The sequence below is a fragment of the Callospermophilus lateralis genome, chromosome 16 (genome assembly GCF_048772815.1).
Source record: "Callospermophilus lateralis isolate mCalLat2 chromosome 16, mCalLat2.hap1, whole genome shotgun sequence".
NCBI lineage: Eukaryota > Metazoa > Chordata > Mammalia > Rodentia > Sciuridae > Callospermophilus > Callospermophilus lateralis.
Genome location: NC_135320.1, coordinates 29,050,280 through 29,066,380, shown reverse-complemented (window position 1 = coordinate 29,066,380; position 16,101 = coordinate 29,050,280). Strand labels below are relative to the sequence as shown.

Here is a 16,101-nt window from a genome sequence, read left to right as displayed (position 1 = left end):
AGGTATTTTTTTTTTTTTTTTAATTCCAGATATCACAGACTCTTGGTGCAAAATGGGTCCCACAGCTTCCTCTATTTATAAGTTGCTTTTCACTAATTGTTGGCTGCCTGTGAAAATTTGATTGAAATAACTCAAAGGTTCCTACAAAACTAGTCTTCTCCACCCATGCTGTTCTGACTGATGTAGCCAGCCCATAATAGCCCCTCACTACATGACTCCACTATGGTGGCCTAGGCCTCCGACACCTCTAACCCTCCATAATCTGGTTGCTGTAATCCCCAGCGCTGGCCCCTGTTGTGGAATTTGGGAACAGTTCTATGTGTCTGTGTTGCACGATGGCCCTGTATCTTGACATAGCCTCCACAGCTTATTTGTAGTGGCAGATTGAACGTCTGTTTTGCCTATCATTGCTCCATCAGGGCTAGTCTCAGAATGGATGCTCACCATGTTGAGTGTAGTTGTAGATATTGTTCTCAGTTGCTTTGTAGGCCAGCTCCCTGACCCCGACTCCATATGGATACAGTGGCTAGTGGTGTTCTGAACATGAACTTACCATCTCCATGTCTACAGTTATACATGCCTGGAGATTAATTGAAGCCTCTCCCAAATGGTCAGTGGGGAAACTGTAGCCGCCACTGAGGCAGCTGAACTTCTCAAAACCTCCAGAGCCTGCCCAGTAGGCACCAGACCTCATCATCTCCAGCCCTGCCCACCTCACAATGCCATTGTAGTTCCAGGCTCTGCCTGGACAGTCATAGGGCCCTGGCCACTGCACCGACATAACTTTAGAGGCAGATCAGAGGATGAGTTAACTTCCTCCTGACTGCTTTTAAGCACTTCCATATACCTATGCCCTCATCTCTCCTGTGCCTCTCAGCTAATCTGTGAGGCAAACTGTACTAGGACTCCCCTGTAGTCTTGCCTTCAGGGTCCACAGGTAACGTTGATCCTTTTTGGCTTGATTTCCAGTCCTTAGAAGAACTGAATAATTTCTTCCTTTGTGCATCCAAATGGGACTCCCTGAAGCTACATGAAGCTGTCATTGGTAGTGTCAGAGCTGGTGAGACCCCTATGCTTCAACATCCAATCCACCTCAGTTTCTGTGTGCCTGGAACATCTCAAAGGACCAGTGTCCTATGTTTTTGTTGTCTTTTCAGGGCCATTTTATTTTTTTAAACATCATCTTCTGATTCAAGTTCAACAAAAGCCTCACCACTCTGTCTGCCTTCTCTAGTGAAAACAGAATGGACCCCAGGACCCCAGTGTGAATTGTGCAGTCACACAGAAAGTTCTGCATGTCCTGAATTGAGCAGTAATAGGACAGGCCACGGAGCTTGACCTCACCTCCTTTATGGACAATTGACAGGGCAGGTGTCGCACAAGCTTGGGCACAGATTACTGTGGCTTATGGAACAATCATGGAACCTTCAGTGGAAGACTCTTATATTAGGTAAAAAATTGTCCTCTGAGGAAGGAAGGGCTGATTTTTAATTTTATCAAGCAGCATAGCTTGGGCCAGAGAAGCCCAAATTCTCCATGATGCTCCAACATGCAGAGGGCTCTGGGAAAGTCCAGGTGCTTTTTCTTTTTGTTCTTGACCTTCCTAAATAAGACATGGTGCAGTCCTGCTTCCATGATGGAGCCAGAAGAATACTATTTTCTTTTCTTTCTTGAACTTGTAATCCTCCTTCCTCAGCCTCCTGAGTTGCTGGAATTATAGGTGTGCACCACTGCACCTGGCGTATTTTCTACCATTCTTGAGAGAATACTTCCGATGCCATTCTAGGTTGACACTTAATTTTCTCTCAGCCTTTGATGACACAATTCCACTGCCTTTTGGTTTCATAATTTCTGGTGGAAGTCTGCTTTCAAACTATTGTTATTTTGTGGTAGATATTTTGTGGTAGATGCTTTGTCTTTTCTCTTCCTACCCCCCACCCCTTTTTTTTTTTTTGGTTACTGGAGATTTAACCTAGGAGTACTCAACCATTAAGCCACATCCCCAGCCCTTTTTATTTTTATTATTATTTTTTTTTATTTTGAGTAAGGATCTTGCTGAGTTGCTCAGGGCCTCACTAAGTTGCTGAGGTTGGCTTGAACTTATAACCTTCCTGCCTCAGTCTCTTAAGCTGCTTGAATTATAGGAATCTGCCACCATGCTCAACACTTTGTTTTTTCTTTCCTGTTGCTTTAACATTTTCTCTGGCTTTGGTGTTTCACATGATGTACCTAGTGTATATGATTATTTTTTTGAGGAATTGTTCTGCCTGGGATGCATGATAATTCCTGTCCCTGTGGATTTATGTCTTTCATTAGTTCTAGCATTTTCTTAGCTATTATAACTTCACACAGTCTCTCCTCCATTCTTTCTGTTCTCTAGTGTAGAACAGTGTTTGGATGTACATTAGAACTTCTCATTCTCTCCTTCCTTTCTCTTAACAGTTTTCTATTTTCTTATCTTTTTGAGTTGCATTCTTTAGAACAACTTTCAGTTCACGGCTCCTTTCTTCTTTCATATTTATTTTGCAGTTTCACCTATTAGACTACCATCTTTGCATACACATATGTATATATGTATAGTTTAATGTAGCCAGATTGTTTAATTAAATGTAGCTTTCATTTTTATAAATTCTACTTCGTTCATTGTGAAATGTATTTGGTCTTTTATTGTCCCTTCTTTTTTGTGGTACTAAATATTGGACCCAGAAATGCTCTACCACTGAACTACACCTTTGACTCTTTCTTTTATTTTGAGACAAGATCTTGCTAAGTTGCCCACATTGGCATTGAACTTGAGATCTTCCTGTCTCAGCCTCCGGGATAGCTTGTATTAAAGGTGTGTGTCACTACATCCAGCTGTTTGGTCATTTTTTATAATCCCCCTTTCCATGTTCATTTTTTTCTATCTCTTTCAACATTTTATACATATTTTATATATGTATGTATGTATGTATGTTTTAATTGTGGTAAAATATACATAGCATAAAATTTACCATACTAACTAATTTTAAGTATACAATTCAGTGGCATTAAGCATATTCACATTGAACATAGTTATTTTATAATCTATATCTGGTAATTCTAATATTTGAAGTCCTCTGGGGTTAAATAATGCTTATTGTTTCTATTGAATCTTACTTGTGGTTGTCGGTAATCTATAGGTTTGGTAATTTCTTTCTGTTTTTTGAAACTTAGATTTAATTAAACTTAACCCTCTCTACCCCATCTACTGTAATTCATTTCTTTCCTTGTTTTTTTTCCCCATTCCCCTCACAACCTCTTATATGTAATTTTGTATAACAATGAGGGTCTCCTTCCATTTCCATGCAATTTCCCTTTTTCTGAATTACAGTAGATGGGGTAGAGAGAGAAGATGGGAGGGAAGGGGGGGGTATAGTAGAGGATAGGAAAGGTAGCAGAATACAACAGTTACTAATATGGCATTACGTAAAAATGTGGATGTGTAACCGATGTGATTCTGCAATCTGTATTTGGGGTAAAAATGGGAGTTCACAACCCACTTGAATCTAATGTATGAAATATGATAAGTCAAGAGCTTTGTAATGTTTTGAACAACCAAAAAAAAAAAAAAGAAAAGGGGTAGGAAGAAATCAGTAAAGATGATAAATATTATAAAAATTTTGTATGTCAAATCTATGAAATGCCTTATGCAAAATATATATTATAGTTATAATGCATTATATGATATCTTATCTATGTTATTTTTTAAAGTATTATAATTTGTTTAAAATTTCAGGATACACACAATTTATAATGGCAAGATATTTTTAGTGGTAGGCTAAAAATAGCTGAGATCAAATAAGTTGGTAATTAATCTACAAAATAAAGTAAATACATTTCCAAAAAAATAAAAAATAAAAAACAATAAACTTAACCTGTAGCAATCTTTGTAGGACTTTGTAGGAGAGAATTGGCATTTTCCTTTGCCAGACATTAATTTTCTCTGTTTGGGGTGTTTAAGATTATCTGGACTGGGCACAGTGGTCTACGCCTTTAATCCCAGCAGCCAGGAAGCTGAGGCAGGAGGATAGCATGTTTAAAGCTAGACTCAGTAACTTAGCAAGACCCTGTTCCAAAATTAAAAAAATAAAAAGGGTTGGGGATGTCGCTCCAGAAAAATAAGAGTTGATGCTACTCAGGAAACAAATACTAATACCAGAATTCTAGAACAGTGTTGGCAAAATAGCGCTCAGGCCAAGCACCTGTCTTTATAAATAAAGTTTTATTGACACATGGCCATGCCTATTCATTATGCACGGTCATTCATGCCCATTTATTTACAAATGGTCTATGTCTGCTTTTGTGCTACAATGGTAGGTTTAAGAGGTTGCAATTGACCCCATATGGCCCACAAGCCTAAAATATTTATTGTATGAACCTTTAAGAAACCTTTCATGGTTGTTCAGGGAAGTACCATCTCTGGAGCCTGCACAAAGAGGAGAGGTAAACCTGAGACTTAAATAATGCTCTGCAGTGAAAGGGTGTCCCTCATGAAAGCAGGCACATAGTTAGCAACTCCTCAGGAGACCATTGTTATTGTTTGGATACAAGGTGTCCCCCTCAAAGCTCCTGTGTTGCTACAGGATTATTCAAAGGCAAAACAATTAGATTGTGAGAGCTGTAACCTAATCATTCCATCCTAGTTTGAATGGACTCTATAGTGGTAACTGTAGGCAGGTGGGGCATGACTGGAGGCCTGGGTCAAGGGAGTGTGCCCTGGAAAGGTTCATCTTCTCTATGGCCCCTTCTCCCCTCTCTCTCTGCTTCCTTGCTGCCATGTGAAGGAGTAGCTTCCCTCCTCCAAGATCTCTGCCATGATATTTTGCCTCACCTTGGGCCTAGAATAATGGAGTTGTGTATCTATGGATGGAGACTTCGGAAACCAAGAACCCACATATTCTTTTTTGTCTCTAGGTTTTTCTAGTTAGATGATACAAAAGCTGACTAAAACAACTATCTTTGTTATTTTTATCATTATTACTACTAATATTTTCCACTGGAGCTATGGAAAATTGCCCTTTGGCTTGTTTTGCAAGTTGGATTTTTTTTTTTTCCTAGTCCACTCTTTCACTGCCAAGTGAGCTTCTTTGAAGGTTTAAGCATTATTTAAGTCTCAGGTCTACTCCTTCTCTTTGTGCAGGCTCCAAAGGCCATAGTTACCTAAACAATCATGAAAAGTTTCTTAAAGATTCATACAATAAATATTTTCAGCTTGTGGGCCATATGGGGTCAATTGCAACCTCTTAAACTTATCATTGTAGCACAAAAGCAGACATAGACCGTTTGTAAATAAATGGACATGAATGACCGTGCATAATGAATAGGGATGGCCATGTGCCAATAAAACTTTATTTATAAAAACAGGTGCTTGGCCTGAGCGCTATTTTGCCAACACTGTTCTGGAATTCTGGTATTAGTGTTTCCTGAATAGCATCAACTCTTATTTTTCTGGGGGAGGAGGAAGGTACATGGTTAATTTTGTTTTGTTTTACTTTTTATATTTCTGGAAATTTTCTTTATTATCTTGAAAGTTAATAAACTCATTTGACACATTTAACATTTCAATTTATCCAACATCTCAGTGTTTTGCAATGGAAGGATTTAAAAAAAAATATCTTCTATCGTTCCTGTAGCAAAATCCCACAATTTCTCTTTCCTCTTTAGTTGATATATGAGCTCAACAAAAACTCATAAGTTAGCTAAATGATAGCCATCTGATTTTCCTTAAGCATCTCTTGAGTTCTTTAACATCTTGTCATAACAATTTATAGTTTCTTTTGCCTCTGAGAATTTATAGTCTCAAAATAGCAAGATTTCCAATGATAAATGCTAAGATTCTGACTTCTTTTCTGTTATGTCAGAGGATGGAGTATAGACAGTCCCCACCTGACTTAATGATGATTAGACTTATGAGCTTTCAACTTTATAATGGTGTGAAAGCATACCTGAGCAATTATTCAGTTTTTCCACTTTCAGTACAGTATTCAAAAAACTACATGAGATAGTCAAAACCTTTTGAAATTGTGGGGAAAATAAGAATTTTATAAGATACTCATTTTTCAAATATGACATAAACTGAAATGTGGCATGGCTTAGAGGAGATGATGTAATTTAAGGAAAGGGAATGCATTTGATTTTGGTGCATAGAATATCCTCCTTTAGACAACAGAGGTTTAATGACACATGGTCCAGTTGCTATATTGAGATTTTTTTAAAAAACAGCTTTATTGAGATAACATTAACATATGAAAATTCTATATATTTAAGATGCACAACTTGATGTTATGATATATGTATACATTTTGAAATGATCACCATGATGAAGCTAATTAGCATAACCATTACCTCTAATTGTTACTGTGTGTGTGTGTGTGTGTGTGTGTGTGAGAGAGAGAGAGAGAGAGAGAGAGAGAGAGAGAGAGAAGGTGTGTGGGGGAGAGAGATATGATGGTCTTTTCAGTGAGAACAATCAGTGCTATAGTGTGTAGTATTTATGCAGCATCAGTAGTATTGTAAACATGTTTTCCAAGTTTAAAGTTTTAGGGTCAACCTACATTGACACAGCAAGGAAGTCCCAGCTATCATTAAGGAAAATGGTGAATCTTACAAATCTGGGAGTTTCAGAGGTCTGCACACAGCTGCCTGTGGCTGGGAGGACAAAACCCTCCAGGAGTAATCTTGTCTCTGAATTAGTAGTAGTATGAGGGGTGAGAGTTTGAGGGAGAATTTATGTTTTAAAAGTTTTGGTATGTTCTAAAACTTTTAAAACTCTCTGGATCTTTTTTTTTTTTTTTTTTTTTTTTTTTTTTATACTAGGGAGTTCAATCTCAGGGGCACTCAACCTCTGAGCCATATCTCTGGCCCTATTTTGTATTTTATTTAGAGACAGGGTCTCACTGAGTTGCTTAGCACCTTGCTTTTACTGAGGCTGGCTTTGAACTTGTGATCCTCCTGTCTCAGCCTCTCTAGCTGCTGGGATTACAGGCATGCACCACTGCACCCGGCCTCTGGATCATTTTTATAACCTTGCTTTAGAAAGAGTTATCCTGTAGTTCTTTTATTTCACAATATTTATGGAACATTTCCTACATTCCATTTGTCGGGCACTGAGGAAGAGAACAAGAGAAAAATATCCTTGTCCCCATGTGGCTTATATTTCACTAGGGGAGAATGTGCCTTTCTACAAATGTCTTTAGCAATCAGGGAAATGCAAATCAAAACTATCCTGAGATTTCATCTCACTGCAGTCAGAATGACCAGTCATCAAGAATATAAATAATAATAACTGTTGGTGAGGTTGTGGGGAAAAAGGTATGCCCATACATTGTTGGTGGGATGGCAAATTAGTGTAACCACTCTGAAAGCAATATGAAGATTCTTTAAAAAACTACGATTGGAACCACCATATAATCCAGCTATCCCACTCTTTGGTGTTTATCCAAAAGAACTAAAATCAGCAAGTTATAGTGATTTGTGCATACCAGTGTTTATAACAGCACAATTCACAATAGCCGAATTATGGAACCTAGGTGTCCCTCAAAAGATGAATGGAAGCCAGACACAATGGGGCACACCTGTAATTCCAGTGGCTCTGGAGACTGAGACAGGAGGATCATGAGTTCAAAGCCATCCTCAGCAAAGGCGAGGCAGCGAGGAGCTAAGCAGTTCAATGAGACCCTGTCTCTAAATAAAACACAAAATAGGTCTGGGGATGTGGCTCAGTGGCTGGGTACCCCTGAGTTCAATCTCCGGTACCTCCCCAAAAAAGAGATGAATGGATAAATAAAATGTTGTATACATATACAATAGTGTTTTACTCAGTCATGAGAAGAGAAATTATGCATTTGCTGGTAAATGGATGGAACTGGAGGACATCATGCTAGGTGAAATAAGTCAGACTCAGAAAGTCAAGAGTTGAAGGTTTTCTCTCCTATGTGAAAACTAGAGAGAAATAAGGAATGAACAAAAAAAGGGAGGGGGGAACCTAATGAAAATAGAATGTATAACTGTGTATAATTTAGAGGAAGAAAGGAGGGATGGGGAAGGGGAGGAACTACAAAATGAAATTGACTAAATTATGCTATGTCAATGTATGAATATATCACAGTGAATTCTATTTTTATATATAATTATTGAACATAAATTAAAATGAATTAATAAAATGTTTTAGAAAAATAATAAATGAATAAATTAGAAAAAATAAATTAATAGAAGGAAAACCAATACAGTAAAGGAAGAGGATTGGGAGAAGGTAGAGGGGAGGTAAAAGGGTAGTACTGAGGATTGAAATGGAGCAAAGTATGTTATGTGTACTAATGAATATGTCAAAATGAACTCCAAAGTGGTGTAAAACTCTAATGTACTAGTAAAAGCATAAATAAAATAATTTATCTTTTGGAAAATCCTTAAAAAAAACCCCCTCCAAATTTGCCAAAATTTCTTAATAAAAATTATATTGAAAAAAAAAGGGAAAGGAATTGGGATATCATTGATATCTCCATCACGTTTAGCAACAGTAGGTTCTAAGGCCCTGTATACTTTGGTGATTCCTTATTCTCTATCTTCAATCCAGATCTTATTCCACAGGGTCAGTTCTGCATGTAGGGGTGTCTAATGAACATCGCAAACCCCATCTTCCTCCAGTATCCTGCAGCTCCATCAAAACACACTCCTTCCATTTTCCATCTCCCTTCTCTTCTCCCATCCTCCCACCATCTAGAAGCAATCACTGGAAGCTCAGGCTTGCTGACTGTACCTCCTGTGTAGCTAGAGCTCAACTTCCTGTCTAGGTATGGTACCCACCACTCCTCAGTCACCATCTCTCACTTGGATTATTGCAACATGCTTTTCAATGCTCTCCAATCCATCCTCCTACACGGCAGCCAGAGCCTTGTCTCAAACAGAAACTATCACCTCATTGATCTGCCTAAAGACATTCAAGAGTGTCTTAGACTGTTCTGTGCTAACGGAGGAATAATTTATGATGAACACAAATTTGTTGGCTTGTGGTTCTGGAGGCTGGGAAATCCCAGATCAAGTCTGGCAGCAGATGGGACATTTTGGAAGGCAGGAGGTCAAGAGCACAAGAGAATGAACCTACTCCCACAGCCCTTTTTATAATGGCACTAGTCTACTCATGAGGGCTCATGGCCATTCTCGGCTCTGGGGTCCTACCTTCTTCATTGAAATCTTGATACTATTCCTTCCTTGGGCACGTTATTTAACTTCTTGTAAGCTCAGTGAGCACCTGTGACATGGGGATCATGGTGAACTTCACTTCTTGTGGGTTGTTGGAGACTTGTATTTTGCCCTGTAGTACCTGGTACTCGTCTCTCACCATCTGGTCTCAATGAGGTTCTCTGAATGGCTTCCCCATGCCCTCTGCTTGTTGCTGCCCTGCTCTATCTTGATGACACACACCCACTTTGTCATCCTGGTAGACTGTCTGTGAGAGCATGAGTTCCACCATTGTGGAGACCACTGCCCTGTTTTCTACAACACTCCCAGTGTTCTCTACAGTGCTTGGCAATGGGAGGACTCAGTAAAAAATGAGGAACACCTGAGACAGATGCAGAAGTCAGTTAATCTGGCTTGATCTTGGGAAGAACACTCTGACCTTGAGGTCTCAGGGACCCTGGACCCTGAAACACCCAAGCAAGACAGCTCCACCTCTGGCAATGCACCAGTCATTGTATAATTTAGAAGATCTTTAGTAAGTGTATTCCTTCATCTACCCTTAAGAATGCTGGTTTCTCCACCGCATGACCCAGCTATACCATTGAAGAATTTAGGGTAATTTTGGGGTAGCATTAGAATTTACCTTGAAGAATTTGAGTCATCTTACCATAGCGATACATGCATACCGATATTTATGGCAGCACAATTCACAATAACTATACTATAGAAACAGCCTAGGTGTCCACCAGTGGATGAATGGGTAAAGAAAATGTAGTATATACATACAACAGAGTTTTATTCAGTCATAAAGAAAAATGAAATTATGCCACTTGTAGGAAAATGGATGGAGCTAGCGACCATCATTAAGTGAAAAAGTCAAACTCAGAAGGCATGTTTTCTCCCATGCAGAAGCTAGAGAGGAAAAAAGGAAAACAAAGGTGGGGGTGGATCTCCTAAAAACTTAAAGGAAGATCAGTAGAGGAAAAGGACCAAGGAGTGGGAGGCAGAGAAGGAAGGGAAAATGCTGGGGAGTGATATTGACCAAACTATATTGTTACATTGTGTGCATGTACGAATATGTAATAATAAATGCCATCAATATGTACAACTATAATGCACCAACAAAAAATGTGGGAAAAATGCTGGTTTCTCAGCCATATTTCTAACTTAAATAACATTAGAAGACATGTCTACACATCTGAATGGTACCAGATAACCTGTAGTGGGGTTTAGAGCTACATTTGTGGAGTGCCATGTAGTCCTGGGTAGGCAGTGTCTCTGCTGGGAAATTGCCTTATTTTATGGGGAAGTGTTTTTTATTCACCGATGCCCCCATGTAAACCTGCCACAGGACCAGCCCTCCTCCTGCAGGGAGGAGCTCTCAGCTGAGACGGGTGGACCCCTCTCATGGTGTGACAGGAGCTCAGGCAGCGATTTGGCTCCTTTAAGAGTGGGGACAGGCTGCTAGTGTTCCAAGGCTCCCACTGCTCACAGCCAGCAGCAGAGCCCAGCTGTCTGCAGCCCCGAGGGGACTTCACTGTGTTTACACGGATGGTCATATGGTAACCTCTTCCAGCTCACGGGCAGGCTGCACAGTTACCTCATCTGCAGCCCAATGACTTCATCCACGTAAAATGTAGCATGTGGGAACTGGGAGCAGAACAGGGCCAGCCTCTCATTGGAGTCCAGGAGAAGCTGTCCTCCATGTGGGCTCAGGGAATCAGCCCTAGAGCTGTCCACTTAGTAATTATTTCCAGCCCAGAGCTGACTCAGAGCCAAGTGGATGTTTTCTCCTGGGAGGGGAGCTGGGAGGCGCCTGTGCAGACATGTGTACCCACACCTGGAACTTGCTTTTCGCAGGTGATTCCTCCTCCCCCACCCCAGTTGGGCCACACTGGGTAAAGCGGCTGTTGCCTCAGATTCTTAGGCAGGAACCTCCAAAATGTTGTTGCACAAACAGGATGCAAAGCACAAGGAGAGAGAAAAAGGCACATGGTGTTCTAACTTGGGGGCGGAAGCATCACTAGATATATATATTTTTTATTGTTTATCACTACCTTTGAATTATATTTGTTCTCCCCCTCCAAAAAAATATTGCATGTGATGACTAGGAATATAAAATAAATTACCTTTGCCATAGGCTGCTGGGTTTATTAGCCCCTTTCAAGCTCTTCACCATGTAAAGGACAGGTTGACCTACAGTTGTCTCCTCCTTCCAGCAGGCTCCTTCTCTCTCTGTAACAGGAGCTCTGCTATTTGTGCATTTAATAGCTTAACCCTTTGAGTCAATCCAAGGCTCTGTATTCTTTCTGGGATTTCTTTTGGGAGAGCATTACAATTTTTTTTCCAGCTTTATTGAGATACAACGGACATTTAAAAAATATATATATTTATCATGGACAACAGCATGTTTCAATGTATGTATACATTGTGAAATGATTAGCACAATCAAGCTGATTATCCTACCCATCTTTCACATACTTGTCACTGTGTGTGTGTGTTTGTGTGTGTGTGTGTGTGTGGGGGGTAAGAACATGTAAGATCTACACTCTTAGCCATTATCATGTATAATATACATTATTATTAACTATAGTTACAATGCTGTACAATAGATCTCCAGAACTTATTCATCCTGTCTCACTGAGCCTTCATCCTCTTTGACCAGACATCTTGTATGTATGTGTGTGTGTATAAAGATATATATATATATATATATATATATATATATATATATATATATATATATACACACACACACACACACACACACACACACACACACACAGATGGAAAAACAAGCCCAGGAAATAAAATGGAAAGAACAACACAAAAGTTAAATAGCCCTAGAGGTCAAGAATTTATTTGGATAAGCTTTGCACAGCAAAAAAGACTCTTGAAGGGGAGACTGCTCATCTTAAAGAGCAAATGTTAATAAACTTACCATCATCCCCCTGATTACATGAAGCTCAATTAGCAATACAGGACCCGTTGCCCTTGTTCTTTAAATGCAGGACAAAACCAGTTATTAGTGTGGTATCTAAGTCTTGTGGGGGCGGGAGGCAAAGTCATGGCTATAATGAGCAAAAAAGCAGGGGTCATTATTTTGATGGTGTGTTTGCTGTTGACTCCTGGTTGTGCACTTGACATATTCTTTCTTATTAGCAAGCTTGGAACAGCGGTGGAGAGTGTTCAAATGATTTTCCCCAAAAATCTGAGCTTTAGGACAGTTCTCCTACATGTAGATGAATACCTCTCTAAGCAAATTGCCTCCCAGCCTGTCCAAAATCACCTCTGCTGCTGGCAAATGGTTTTTCAGAGTAAGGTAAGCACTGCAGAGAACCCGAGGCTGTATATTTAAACAATTACAGGCCTGTGTGTATTTCAGCCTCCTGCTGCATGGTCCGGAGCAAGATGGTGTAATATGTGCATTTTACATATCAATAGCAGAGGAGGCTGTTTCCAGATGGCTGTACCTATTTCAAAGCCACCTTTTTATTCAGAAGGAAGACTGTGTGACCTCCCTCCAAGTAAATGTGTTTTGTAAGCCCTGGGAATGAATGCTTAAAAAATGGTCCTGGGCTATATTTCATGTCCAGTCCAACGTGTTGTGTGTGCACAGCTGTTCGGGGCTGGCATGTGGTAGCATATTAAAAGGAAGATTACCATTTCCAATTTTTTCCCCTTCTGAAAGCTTGATATGCATATATGAAACTTGTGGAAAAAAAATAGGCATAATGAGACAGGGAAGCTGGGTCTCAAGGCACTAGTCGGTGCACATCTGGAGTTTGTAGCATTCTAGAGATAGTTACTTATTCCCAGGAGCCGCAGCCGGAGTGGGAATGGTAGCCCGGTATCCATGGTGAGCTTCCCTATCTCACCGTGCCAGGTGTGCGTGTGTGTTATTTCTTGGAAAGGCTGTCCTCTGAGGGGATGGGGAGGGGAGAGGACAAGAGAGGAGAGAAGGGAAAAAACAGAAGGGAGGTAATTAGGCACCACCTTGCCCAGCAGAGCCAGCTCAGGCGTCTGAAATCGAGGATGGGTATTGGAAGGGCGCTGGTGGAGTCAGATGATGCATTCAGAGTCTTCTTGCCGCCTGCCAACTCCAAGCTTGTTTCTATGGGTACGAGGCCAGGGAAGAGAAACCCTGGGGTCAGAAAAGGCGCACAGATAACAATACCAAGCAGGATGGGCCTTGCTCCTTGCCTTTTGTGCAGTTTCATTTTAATCTTGAACTGGCAACCTGAATGCATGCTGGTCCCTCCACACTGTCCCTCTCCCCCAGTTAGGAAATTGGAAATGTTTCAAATCTTGTAAGCTGTTATTTAGAGAAAGGCTTCATGGAATATTGCTTTCATTGCATAATTGGCCCATCTTTCTATTCCCATTTAGCGGACAGAGAAAGTGAGGAGTTGGAAACTGTATGGACCCGCCTTATAATAAGAGGGAAATGGCACAACTGGGAAGTTTTCCCAAGAAAAGAATTTGTTATAAATTTCATAGATCCAGGACATGCGTGATTTTCTTTCTTTCTTTTCTTTTTTTCCCCCCCTAAGCTTCAAGATTGTGAAGTTCCAGATGCTCTCTGTAAAAAACAATGCCCCACAGGGAGGGGAAGTGTGAGGTCCGGCTTGAGGCCACCCTTATAAAGGGCTATAAACAGCAGCTGCTTCTATTGTGCGTGCCAAGTGCTGCCTATTAGGGTAGGTCTCCGAACTCCTTGTTTCTTTCTCTTCAACCAGATGTGACCAAGCGGGAGTTTGTCAATTCAGAGGTGGACCCCAGATGGTGGGAACCAGGAAGCGGAGGGGGCACAGGGGGCTCTGGGGAGGCCCTCGCCTCTTTCTGCGGTGCTTTGGCTTCCATCTCTGCGTCTCATCTGCATTCCCTCCGCTCCCAGTTCTCTATAGCGGAGGCTGAGAGGAAAAGGGGACCCGAGTGTGATCTGCAAGCTCAAATGTGGGCATGTGGCGGGTGCATGACACACTGGAGGGGAAAGGTGACAGCGAAAGAGCACTCGGAGGAACCCCATTTAAATACCCCCAAAGGGAGGGCATGAAGAGGGTAAATAATGCTGCTTAGACCAAGCAGGACTGGAGGGTGAAACAAGAAAATGCGGGCTGGAAGAGACACAGATGTTTCTCTCAGCTCACCTGCCAAGGGCTCATCAGTTCTTGGGTTAGCAGGGCATAAACTGTCATTCTCAACCTCAGAATCATGCAAATCTAGTTACTTGTGCACACGCGTATTTACCCATTTGCCATTTAAGAAACCGAGTTCAGCATTCTTAAACCCTTATTTTTCTTATCCTTTTTGGTTCTTCTCGCGTGATAGAGGACCTTGGAGACAAGACTGAAAACAGCTGTCCGCCCAAGTTCCCTAGCTAGCAAGCACAGAGGGGGAGATGGGGAAGGAACATCTTTCACAGAACCCTCGACAGTCTCTGCATGCAAGTAACACGGCCCAGGCAAGTGGTCCTCAAAGTAATGGCCTCTGTTGTTTTGCCCTTTCCTTTTCATGGAGATGATGAGAATCGTCGAAAAGTTTATCTTCTGAAGTGCTCAACTGTATTGCCAGAGCTGTTTCTGTCACAGCGATTTCCCAATTATACAAGCAAATTCTCCAACACAGCTGGTAGAAGTAATGGGTGGAGTGATACAGAGAACAATTCAAAAGTATAGTATGGCCGAATTAAAGATCTGAATAGGTCATGGCACATCATTCCTATAGATGCCAGAGAAACTCTTGCATAGGTGTATATGGAAACAAATGTATAAAGATGTTTCAGTTGGAGTTGGAGGCAGCATAAGTACTCAAAATTTGGGGAATGGATAAAATGTGGCAGGAGTTTATGGTGGAATATCCATGCAGCAGTTGTCATCATGAAGAACCACAGTTCTTTTTTAAAAAATTAATTTAATTTTTTAGTTGTAGTTGGACACAATACCTTTCTTTCACTTATTTATTTTTATGTGGTGGTAAGGATCGAACTCAGGGTCTCACATGGGCGAGGTGAGCTCTCTACCACTGAGCCTCAACCCCAGCCCTGAACCACAGTTTCTTTAGAAAGAAATGAAAATGCAGGCAGCAGAAGAATACAATCTATAGAATGATACTTGTTAATCAGCTTTACATTACTGTAACAACTTCCTGAGATGAATCAATTTAAAAAAGAGGAAAGTTTCATTTTGGCTCACAATATTAGAGGTTTCAGTCCATGGTTGCTGTAAGCTTATGGGGAGGCAAAATATCATGGCAGAAGCATGTGACAAGGATACTGCTCACCTCACGTAGGGAAGCATAAGGTAGGCAGGGGCTGGGGTACAAATATCCCCTTTAATGGCATGTCTCCAATGATCTAACTTCCTTCTACTAGGCCCTACTTTTTAAAGACTGGGACATTCAAGATACAAGCAATAGCAATACCACTTTAATAATGTTAAGGAATGTATATTAATATAAACAATACTGTATTTTTATATCTCCAAGGGCAAATTCCTAATACGTTAGATGAGTGTCTATTGGGTGGGGAGAAAGGAAGGAGACAAGACCCTGGGTATCAAGAATAAAAGGAGCCAGGCATGGTGATGCACGCCTGTAATCCTAGTGATTTGGGAAGCTGAGGCAGGAGGATTGCGAGTTCAAAGCCAGGCTCAGCAAAAGTGAGGCACTAAGCAAATCAGTGAAATCCTGTTTCTAAAGAAAATGCAAAATAGTCTGGAGATGTGGCTCAGTGGCTTAGTGCCCTTGAGTTCAATCCCAGTACAAAAAAAAAAAGAAAAGAAGAAAGGGGAAAAATTAAATAAAGAAGAGAGTGGTATGGTTTGAACTGACCAATGATGATAATTTAATGTGCCATAGAGTGAAGAAGCCATTAACTCAGTTTTGCACTTAAATTCGTAAGTA

The 16,101-nt window shown here is 40.7% G+C and overlaps 1 pseudogene; it reads right to left on the bottom strand.

Annotated features, from left to right (window-relative positions):
- Positions 1–247: 247 nt before the first annotated feature.
- LOC143381932 (heterogeneous nuclear ribonucleoprotein F-like) overlaps positions 248–16,101 on the bottom strand; it is a 96,902-nt pseudogene continuing 81,048 nt past the window's right edge.